This window comes from Callithrix jacchus, chromosome 10 (genome assembly GCF_049354715.1).
Source record: "Callithrix jacchus isolate 240 chromosome 10, calJac240_pri, whole genome shotgun sequence".
Classification (NCBI taxonomy): domain Eukaryota; kingdom Metazoa; phylum Chordata; class Mammalia; order Primates; family Cebidae; genus Callithrix; species Callithrix jacchus.
The window spans coordinates 63,430,764-63,442,990 of record NC_133511.1 but is presented as its reverse complement, the minus strand read 5'-3'; positions in this window follow the sequence as shown (position 1 = coordinate 63,442,990).

Genomic DNA, 12,227 nt, shown 5'->3' with positions numbered 1-12,227 from the left:
TTTTCAAAAAGACTGCTACCTTCAGTAGGAAATAAAACTACATATGTAGTAGAAACAACTTTTCTTAAAATAATATGTATCCTTGGTCTGTGCAAGTACTGATATTTTCTATTCTATTTTATATAAATTCTAATCTTCTAAATGTAATGTGGTATTCTGGATTGAAACCTAGAACAGAAGAAGGATATTATGGAAAAACAGGTGAAACCCAAATAGAATCTATAGATAATAATAAATGTTAGTTTCTTACTTTTGACAAATATACCATGGTTATGGACTATGTTAACATTAGGAGAAGCTGGGTGAAAAATAGGTGGAAACTTTCTGAACTATTGTTGCATGTTTTCTGGAAATTTAAAATTATTTCAAAAGGAAAAATTTATTTAAAAACAAAAATTTCCAGTCTTAACCATTTAAACTGATTTCATGACCTACTCGTGGGTCAGAATTCACACTCTCACTCAGTGTAATGTCTACTATCTTTTTGGATAATGCTGACAGGAATCATTGCAGTGATTTATAAAAGCTTGTTATTGCTCTTTCTCCGACACACACACACACACACACACACACACGCACGCAGGCCACAGCCCACCTCTCACCACCCTTGGTTTTCTCTCCCTTTTCTTACATTCATTTCTATCTATGTGGCCTGCCTTGAAGGGCTCTCCCTGCCTGAATCATCTGAGCAACCTCAAAAGAATGCACAATACATATTTGTTAAATGTATGCCCAAAGAAATAGTTGTATTTTTAACACGCTTGCTTGTAAATTTTCCTCCCTCTTCGAATTGCAAGAAATTTTTGTTTATACATAGAAATCTAATATAAAGCCTTATGTAAAATTAAATTTTCCAAAATTGGCAGAAGGTCTTTAACTTTTCATATTAATGAGTGGTATCCATTCACTACTGAAAAAAAAGGATAATTTTTAAAGGGAGAAAAATTAAATTCTAAAAATTTACTTATAATCCTACCAGAAATATCTGTTGTTAACATTTTTTTTCTTCATTTTGGGATGGGGTCTCATTATGTTTCCCAGTCTGGTCTCTAACCCCTGGGCTCAAGTAATCCTCCCACTTTGGCCTCCTGAATATCTGGGACTACAGGTGCATGGCACCATGGCTGGTTTATTGTTAACATTTTGATGCATAATCTCTTCCACATGTAAATAAATATACTTTTTAGACAAATGTTTCTGTTATTCATACAGTTTTAGAGATGTCTTTACTCAAGCTGTTCTCTTATCCTGAAATGCATTTCCTCCTTTTTATCCTTCACTGCGTGGTTCCTACTCATCTTGCTAGATCCAATCCATGATCCCACCTCTGGGAAGTCTTTTATGTCCATTCTGCCCTTCTCAACTGTAGGTGAAGTAGGTACTACCTCTTAGGTATTCCAGTGATACTTTGATTATGCCTTTATTACATTTCGTGACTTAGTTGTTTACATGCCTGTTTGTCCCAGTGGTCAGGGAATGTTGATATATGTGAGTTAATGTGGGTCCTGGGTCCACATTGCTCCCAAAGCACTGAGTTGGTTTGCACTGACACTGCACATGCACACACACACACACACACACACACACACACACACAGAAAGAGGGAGAGAGCAGTAGGCTTTCTGTCATTTTGGCTTCTACAGAACAGAATGGATACAGCCTGGCTAAATGTCTTTCCTTCTTGACTTTCTCTTGCACTCAACTGATAAATCTGCCATCTGGCATCAGCCAACACTTCCATCTCTGCTTCTACACCTGGCTCTGAAAGTGGCTGGAAGGCCTCTGAACCCACATATCTGAGAAGGAAGCTCTGACCATAAGCGAGTGGAAGAAATTTGCTCCTTTGGAAAATTTTGTTACAATCACTTCATAAAAATGAAAACTCACAAGCAGAATTTGTAAGCAAAGATGAATATACATAACTCAGATTAACTGGGGGTCCTCCTGCCCTTAAAGATCAAGATAGAATTTACAGGACTCCTCCCACCAGTTCCACATCTTGTGGAAATCCAAAGCCTTCCTTAAGATTTCAGTTCTAGCTGAGTGCAGTGGCTCATACCTGTAATCTTGGCTTTTTAGGAGGCTGAGGCAGGAGGATCATTTGAGCCCAGGAATTCAAGACTAGCCTGGGCAACACAGTGAGACTTGTCTCTACAAAAAAAAAAAAATTAGCTGGGTGTGATGATGCATGCCTGTGGTCCCAGCTATTCAGGAGGCTGAGACAGGAGAATTGCTTGAACCCAGGAAGTGGAGATTGCAGTGAGCTGAGATCGTGCCACTGCACTCCAGCCTGGGCAACAGAGTGAGGCTCTTTCTAAAAAAAAAAAAAAAAACCCACTCCCATGGAGGAGTTTTGAGGTTAGTACAATTTGCTGGCAGTGTGGAGGATGAGGGGGAAATATAGAAAAGTTTCACATCCATAGCAAAGCAAGCAATTGAAAACAGAAGGACTGCTATCTCCCACAGGCAAGCTTCTCCAATCCTTCACTCCACCCAGACTCAGTCTCTCCACTGACTCCTCTCTTCTTCATCCTTCTCTCTTCTCTCTACTCCCTGTAGTTGCATCTCTTCTCTGTGCCTGCCGTGCATTCACTGAATTTGACCCCTCTTCTCGGGTAGTAAGAAACAGCTTTCCCTTGGGGAACCACCCTCACCCCTTCTCTCAAAAGGCTTGAGCAGGGATGATCCCCCCCTGTTACAGTGATCCAAACACTCCACCCTTTCCCCCTCCCCCAAACCCACATTGCAGCTCAGGGACTGGCTTCTGGGAATGTTTGGTGAGTGAAGGATTCTTGCCCCCAGGGTCTCTGATAGGAAGATCAGCATTGCTCCTGGTGTCTTTGCCATCCCATGTTGAAGGCCTGCTTGAGAATGAATCAAGACATAGAAAAACAGAGTCAAGACATGAAGAGAGAGCTCAGATATGTCTGAGCTCAAGTCCCTGAATCCAAACATGTCTAACTAGATACCTGGGTTTTTTTTTTTCACTCTTGCCAGACAGAGTTAAATTTCTGCCATTTGCAATTGTGACCACCCTGACCAATAACTTCCTCCTTCCCTTTCCTTTTCAGAAGCAATAAACCAAATTCCTCTTTGCTTCATGCAAAGCAGCTTCCCCTTCTCCGAACTGGGAATCTGCTGACATCTGTGCCTGCTGGGAGTTTAAAATGTTTTCACCAAGATAGTTTTCTCCTTATGACATATATTGGTGCCAAAGATTAAGATGACCTTTTTTTCCCCCACCTTGTCACAAAAATATTTATATAATTGAGACTGTACTGTAAATACAATTTTGTATCCTGCTGTGTGTGTGTGTGTGTGTGTGTGTGCGTGTTTTCCTTTTTAAAATGTTCTTAATACCTGCTTTTTTCAGTTTTTGATCAACAGGAACTACATATATGCCAGCCATATACAAGGGCAACTAACATTTTATGTTGGGAATTTTCCCATGTCATTAAAGACTTCATAAATGTCTAGTATTTTCAACCAGCACAGAATATACAATGGCACAGTTTTAAAACTAAACCTTTATTGTTGAACATTTAGTTTTATTTCCAAGTTTTATGAATAATGATTGGCACATAATGCTGTCTAAATCTTTCATCATTTCTTAGAACAGATTCTCAGAAATAGAATTTCCAGAGGAATTTTTTATTTTATCCCCCACAAAACAATGCAAAAAGAAATTTACCAGTCACTGCTGTAGTAGTGTCTACCTCCTCTAATCCCCCGTAGCTGGAAGAGATCTGGCCTGAAGTGTCTTCAGATGGCAGAAGCATCAGGCTTCTTTGCAGGAGCTTCCTGTTCCCTCTGAGTGCCCTGCCTCAGCTGCCCTCAGGGAGCTGTTAACTCGCCAGCAGCTGCGCCACTCCACCAAGCAGTGGGTGCCCTGTCAGTCCACAGACCTTGCAAGGCTGGCATGGTGCACGTATCTGCTTGTAAAAACTGTATGAAAAGAATGGCATTCAGGGCAAGCCCAAAAAAGGAGAGATACCAAGACAAGAAAGTCAGGGCTAATTGTGACCAAATTTTCTTTTCAAAGCTCTTCACTTTTTATTTTTCTTTATTTTCCTTAACAAGCACGTGTGATTTATAATGGGAAAAAATTAATTTATTGGGGAAAGCAACAACAACATTAATTTCTCAAATTTGGCGTGAGACTGGAGATGATCTTCTGGCTCCTGGGAAAACAGCTGTGAGTTATCTGGCTTGGCAATGCTGCCTGCAAAACACCGGCTGACTCAGAAAAAGGCATCTGCACTTTAGTCATCAGAAGGAAGGACTGATTCCCTCTGGGGCCACCACAAAGGGCAATCGATGACTATCTTCCAGACCTGGAAGAAGGTTCCAAACTGCAGTGTATAAAACCAAGGAGTGGGGCTAAGACTAGTTAGTGTGGAGCCTCCAAGAGACAGATCTTTGACTCACTGCCAGAACTTCTTAGCAGACAGAGTAGTGCAAAGATAAAACCAGCTGCTCCAGGAGGTTGTGGCCTCCGCATCCTGTGCAGCATTAAAGCACATGCTGAGGCCAGTTGCCCTGGATGGGTTGGTGGCCGTTCAAGGGCAAGGCAAGACAGCAGTTCTCAAACTGTTTGGTTTCAGGACCTTTTTACACTCTTAAAAATTATCGAGAACCCCAAAGAATGTTGTTTATGTGGGTTATATATATTAATATTAACCATATTAGAAATTAAAATTGGGGCTGGACACTGTGGCTCATGCTTGTAATCCCAGCACTTTGGGAGGCCAAGGCGGGTGGATCATAAGGTCAGGAGATCAAGACCATCCTGGCCAACATGGTGAAACCCTGGCTCTACAAAAACACAAAAAGCTAGCTGGGCATAGTGGTGTGCGCCTGTAGTCCCAGCTACTCAGGAGGCTGAGGCAGGGGAATCGCTTGGACCTGGGAGGCAGAGGTTGCAGCGAGCCGAGATCGTGCCACTGCACTCCAGCCTGGTGGCAGAGTGAGACTCCATCTGAAAAAAAAGAAAAAAGAAAGAAAGAAATTAAAATTGGAAGTTACAAAGTATTTGGTCAATCATGGTAGTTCATGCCTGTAATTCCAACTCTTTGGAAGGCTGAGATGGGAGGACTGCTTGAGCCCTGGAGTTTAAGACCAGCTTGGGCAAAAAAATGAGATTCCGGCTCTACACACAAAAGTTTAAAAATTAGCTGGGTGTGGTGGCACATGCCAGTGGTCCCAGCTACTCTGGAGAATCACCTGAGCTCAGAAGGTAAGGTTGCACTGAGCCATGATTGCACCACTGCACTCCAGTCTGGGCAACAGAGCAAGACCTTGTCTCAAAAACAAATAATAAAATAAAGTATTTATTAATCTTTTTTTTCTTTTGTTTTGAGATGGTGTCTTGTCTTTCTCCAGCCCAGTCTGGAGTGCCGTGGTGCAATCTCATCTTGGCTCACTGGTCTCTGCCTCCCATGTTCAAACAATTCTCCTGCCTCAGCCTCCCAAGTAGCTGGAATTACAATCACCCACCACCACGCTCAGCTAATTTTTGTATTTTCAGTAGAGACAGGGGTTTTACCACGTTGACCAGGCTGGTCTCAAACTCCTGACCTCAAGTAATCTGCCTGCCTCAGCCTCTCAAACTGCTGGAATTGTAGGCGTGAGCCACTGCACCTGGTCCCTGTTAATCTATTTTAAAACAACCTTAATAAATTATTTGTTTGTTAATATAAATAGCAGATTTCCATGAAAAATAACTATACTTTCTAAAGCAAAAAGAAAATAGTGATAGGAGTAGCATTCTTTATATTTTTGTAATCTCTTTATTACCTAGGTTAATGGAACACAGCTGGATATTTGCTTCTACATTCAATCTGTTTCAGTGTGTTCTTTGGGTTGAAGTTCACTTTGAAGTGAACTTCAACCCAAAATCCAAAGATTTTTTTAAAATCTTATCTGTGGTTAGAAAAGTATAATTTTTAAAAATCTTATGTGTGGTTAGAAAAGACAGGAGTATTCTAATTGCTTTTTTCAGATCAGTGTAAATATTCTTCTTTGATACCACATTAAAACTTGATGAGTGGGAGTTTCTTAAAGGCTTTTGCAATGTGGAATCTGAAATCATCAATGAACTTTTCACACTGTGTGTATTTGTGTAAGAATAAGACTGAAAAAGGCAAATAATATCTTAGTATTACTATGAAAGTGGGGTTAACTTTATGGACACCTGAAAGAGGTTTGGGGGATCTCTGTGTGTTCTGAGACCATACTTAAAGATTGCTGAGGTAAGGACTTGAAACAGAAGACTTTTCAGTCATTCATTCATTGCCTACACATGCATTGAGCACCTAAGGTGTTAGGCACCTGAAAACACTTATGAGTGCTTACCATTATCCAGGCACCATATTGAGTATTCCACAGACATTACTTCATGCAATCTGCTAACAATCGTATAAGGGAAATTTGCCTGTTTTTACAGATGAAGACACTAAAGTGTAGGCAAGTCAGATACTTCCTACCAGATCACACAGCCTGATAGCCTAGTGGAGCCACGATTTGGAGCCAGGATGAGAACCACGAGGCTAAAACTGTTTCTCAGTACATTTATTTATTTATTTTTTTTTTATTTCAGTAAAATATACATCATGTAAAATTTACCATTTTAACCATTTTTAAGTGTACCATTCAGTGGCATTAAATACATTCACAACATTGTGCAACCATTGCGACTATTTTTTTTTTTTTTGAGATGGAGTCTCACTCTGTTGCCCAGGCTGGAGTGCAGTGGTGTAGCCTTGGCTCACTGCAGCCTCCACCTCCCGGGTTGAAGTGATTCTCCTGCCTCAGCCTGCCAAATAGCTGGGATCACAGGTGCCCGCCGTCAGGCCCAGCTAATTTTTGTATTCTTAGTCGAGACAGGGTTTCACCTTATTGGCCAAACTGGTCTCAAATGTCTGGCCTCAAGTGATTCACCCACCTCGGCCTCCCAGAGTGCTGAGATTACAGGCATGAGCTACCATGCCTGGCCATTGCTACTATTTATTTCCCTGGCTTTTCTCATCTTCCCAAACGGAAACTCCATGTCCATTAAACAACAGCTTCTCATTCATCTCCTCATCCCCTGAGCTTGATAACCACTATTCTACTTTTCGCCTCTATGAATTTGCCTTTTCTAGGTACCTCATGTAAGTGGAATCATACAATATTTGTCCTTTTGTGACCGGCTTATTTCCAGTAAGGTCCTTAAATTTCAATCATGTCATAGGTATCATATCATATATATATATATATATATGTCACATTTTGTTTATCCTCATTTGTTGATGGGGGTTTCTCAGTACATTTTAAATAAACAGTGACAAGAAGTGTGAACAGTGCTATGTTCACACTAAGGGGAAACAATCAGCCCAGCCAAGTCGAGCACCAGGGACTGCCTGAGCTGAGACTTGAGGGATTGATGGGAGCTGGCCAGGAAAAAGGTGGCAAGTGAGGAACTCCAAAGCCTAGAGGTGTAAGAGAGAAAACTGTAGCCAGTCCATCAGGGCTCCCACTCAGGTTTGGATGGAAAGGGGCACGAAATGAGGTTAGAGAGGCAATGACAACTGACAACTGACATTACAAGACATTTACAATGGGCCAGGAACTGCCCCTTGCTTGTTTAACTCATTTAAACATTACAGTAACCCTATAGGAGAGAAAACTAGCTCTTCCTGAGCGTACACTGAGGGCTAGACACTATTCTTAGTGTTTTGCATGAAGTAACAAATTTAATACCCCAACAACGTGAGGTTGGAACTGTTATCACTCCCATGTTATAGATAGGAAAGTAAGGCATAGAGAGGATTCAAAAAATTGCCCAGCATCATACCAGATGAAACTTGGCTTTGAACCCAGGTTTCAGCAGCTATGCTTGTCACTACTATGTCTGACAATTGAGGACATAAGGACAAAGTAAGGAATTTAGATTTTTAGCTAGCAGGCCCACCAAACAGGTTTAGGCAGAAATCAGCCAGTTCTGATTTGTATTTTATAATCATCCTATTAATAACTACTGTATGGTGAATGACAGGCAGGGACAAGACAGAGAGAATAGTAAGCCAGGTGAGAAGGGGAATGGAGGAGGGGTGGTGACAATACAGGGAAATGGTGGGTGGGAGGGTTGAAAGAAATTAAGGAATCAGAATAGTTAACATATGGTGGTTTATTTATTTATTTTCTTCCTGATGGACTGTCGTATGACATATGGTGACTTACTAAAGAGGAGTCAGGGATAACTCCCAGGTTTCTGAGAGAAAATAGTGCATTTCATAGAGATAGAGGGTACATGGGAGGAGCAAGCTTAGGATTGGGGAGAAGCAAGGGATAAAAATAAAAAGAATATGAGAAAGACCGAGTCTTGAGTACATCCAAGGAGAGTGATCTAAGCATATAAGCTCCATGAAGATAAAGATATTCATCTGTTTCATCCACTGATGTGGCCCAGTACCAAGAACAATACCTGGCATAAGAACATAATCCCATAAATAGTTGTTGAATGACTGAATAAGGGTCTAGCGAGGAAAAAAACTCTGAATTGGAGGTTAGGGAATTACAATGAGAACTGGAGCTACATAGCTGGTGAGCAGCATGTGAAGTGACAAAAGTTGTAAGGACAGAGCTCCAGGGACCCTAGGCTTTAAAAGATAAACAGAGGAAAAGCAAGTGAACCCTAGAGAGACTGATGAGTGGCCAGAGATAGGGAGAAACCCGGGGACGCGGGGCTGTCAAAGGCCATCAAGAACCAGAGTACCTTCAGGTCCTTTCTTCTTTACTGGGTCCTCTGGTCTGCTTCTCTAACCAGCAAAGGGGCACTCAGATTTTGAAGGTAAAGTAGCCTTTGCAGCTCTGCCTTCTTTAAACTTCATGCATATTAAGAGCAACTAAGGTTCTAAGAGTGCTTTCTAGTTTGTAAAACATGCTTTCTCAGATTCTTCTTTTTTGAATTTCAAATCCAATATACTTTTTTCTTTTCTTTTCCAGACAGTGTCTCACTCTGTCACCTAGGCTGGAGTGTAGCAGTGCAATCATAGCTCACTGCTAGCTCGACCTCCAGGCTCAAGCAATCCTTCCACCTCAGCCTCCTGAGTAGCTAGGACCACAGGAGCACACCGCCACACTCAGCTAATTTTTAAAAATAATTTTATAGAGACGGGGTCACCCTACATTCCCTGGCTGGTCTTGAACTCCTGTCCTCAAGCAATCCTCTCACTGTGGCCTCCTAAAGTGCTGGGATTACATGTATGAGCCACCACACCTGGCTCCTCAATATAACTTTTACTAAACGTTTTTTATTCAGGTAGAAATTATTTAAAATGAGATGCAATTTTTTTTCGTTTTGTTTTTTTGAAACGGAGTCTTGCTCTGTCACCAGGCTGGAGTGCAGTGGTGCAATCTCAGCTGACTGCAACCTCTGCCTCCCAGGTTCAAGTGATTCTCCTGCCTCAGCCTCCTGAGTAGCTGGGACTGTAGGCACAAATTCTAAAGGTCAGAGCAGCTAAGAATTTGCTCACGGTCTCATAAGTGGGTATTGAAGACCAGCCTTTTCTGACCCTAATTCTCTATGCCTCTCTCCCTACATAGGTATTCTTTAAAATAAGCCAGCATCTTCTGACAGGCCTGAGTCTTACAACCTCGAATGAACCCCCAAATTCATAATTTTATAAGCCTATATTTTCACTAGTAAACTACTTAATGAATTTTCCATTATAAAATGTGATGTTCATAAACAAACACTGGGCTGTTACAAGAGTTTATTAAAGACTCTAAATTTTCAGTATTCCACAAGGAAGTCTATCTGCCAGGCCAATCTTGGCAAGCCCAGTTTGCCTCCTACTGTTCATGGCCTCACACAGATAACTGGTGATATAGTTTGGATATTTGTCCCTACCCAGATCTCATGTTGAATTGTAATACCCAACGCTGGAGGTGGGGCCTGGTGGGAGGTGTTTGGTTCATGTAGGGGTGGATCCCTTATGGTTTGGTGCTGTCTTTGTGATACTGAATGAGTTCTTATGAGATCTAGTCATTTACAAGTATATGGCACCTCCCACTGCACTCACTCTTGCCCCTGCTCTCACCATATAAAGTGCCTGCTCCTGCTTCACCTTACGCTGTGAGTAAAAGCTCCCTGAGGCCTCCCCAGATGCCAAGCAGATGCTGGTGCCATCCTTCCTGTACAGCCTGCAGAACTACAAACCAATTAAACCTCTTTTCTTTATAAATTACCCAGTCTCTGGTATTTCTTTATAGCAATGTACAAACGGCCTAAAACAGCTAGGATGCCCTGAACTTGGGGAATAGACTCTCTGTTATCAGATCATCAAATCCTTGAGTTTGTCATGATTTTCAGCTGCTGTTGTTCTTCCACTTTAATTTGAAATTACTGTTAGTTTACCCTTCCCTTTTTGCTTTAGGTTATTAAGTATTATAGAAAATTTAGGGAGACATATTTTCATTAGCGGCATTTTTGTCCTGTCATTTGCTAATAACTAGACTTTAAGATATGTGTACTTTGTGATTCCATTATGACATAGCCATACCCCCATTGCTAAAGCCAATGTAAATATTACCTCTCTAAATTTTGTTTTCATGATCATACTTCTGTGGTGATATGTGTGACTCCCTGTGAAAGGGTGCTATTTAAACAACTTGCAACATGCTCTCAATATAATGCAAGAAATCACCGAGTTATTATTAACTTTATCAGGAACTGTTTATCATTCAAAATTGTATGAAAGTACATGTTCTTCCAGTTATACATACAACCGTATTATTTCATGTGGGAACAAGGAAAATGGGAAAGTTTACTGTGGTTTAGGAACAATTTCCACACTGTATACCAGGAGGCGGTAATATGATATAGTTGAAAACTCAGGCTTTGGAATAAAAATGACTGTCTACACGCCAGATGTGTGACCCTGAAGGCAAGATGCTTCTCTGTTTCAGTTTCAGTTTCCTTGTGTTTAAATGAACCAAATACCCATTACCACAAACACATATTTTAAAGGTTAAATGAGATAACTATATGCCTGGAATAAAGTAAATTATATCATTACTGTTTTTCCCTATGTGTTCTCTTATCAGGTAAAACCATAGAACTTGCCTTCCCTATGGCTTCTCCAAGACTTCACCAGGTACACAAATACTATTTGGTAATACAATCTGTCAAGCGTCCAAGATCTATCTTTTTGGAAAATCTGAGTAGAATTCTATTGTAATAACTGAACAGGTCAGGCATGGTGGTTCACACCTGTAATCCCAGCACTTTGGGAGGCCGAGGCGGGTGGATCACGAGGTCAAGAAATCGAGACCATCCTGGTCAACATGGTGAAACCCCGTCTCTACTAAAAAGATACAAAAAATTAGCTGGGTATGGTGGCGCGTGCTTGTAATCCCAGCTACTCGGGAGGCTGAGGCAGGAGAATTGCCTGAACCCAGGAGGCGGAGGTTGCAGTGAGCTGAGATTGAGCCATAGCACTCCAGTCTGGGTAACAAGAGCGAAACTCCGTCTCAAAAAAAAAAAAAAAACAAAAAAACACTGCCCAACCTTGTAGACTCATAAGTTATTTCTTTATCCCACATCTAGAACATAAAAGTTCAAGGCCCTGCTTTCGGTTATTTTTGGTACAGTGTATACTCAGAAGTGAAATTGCTGGATCATATGATAATTCTAGTTTTAATTTTCTGAGGAACCCCCATACTTTTTTCTATAGCAGCTGTACCATTTTACATTCCCACCAGTAGTCCACAAGGGTTCCAAAACTACTTACTTTTTATGTATTTTTAAACTTGTAATATGCAATACTAATTTTATTTTATTTTATTTTGAGACAGCATCTTACTCTGTTGCCCAGGCTGCAGTGCAGTGGCACAATTATGGCTCACCACAACCTCAATTCCTGGGCTCAGGTGATCCTCCCACCTCTGCATCCTGAGCAGTTGGGAATACAGGAATGTGTCACCACACCCAGCTAGTTTTAGTTTTACAGTACTAATTTTTTAAAGTAGTAAATAATAAGTAGGCTAACATTATTATTAGTTCTTTAAAGATCTTTTAGAGATAGACTAAGCCTAGACACAAATATCCAATTTTGGAGTCATTAGCTTATAGATAGACAGTATTAAAAGCCATGAGATTGGATAAGTTTTTCTAGGAAGTGTTAAGTGCTTACTAAGTGAAGCACTATTCTAAATGCTTTACAACTACACTCTCATGTAACTCT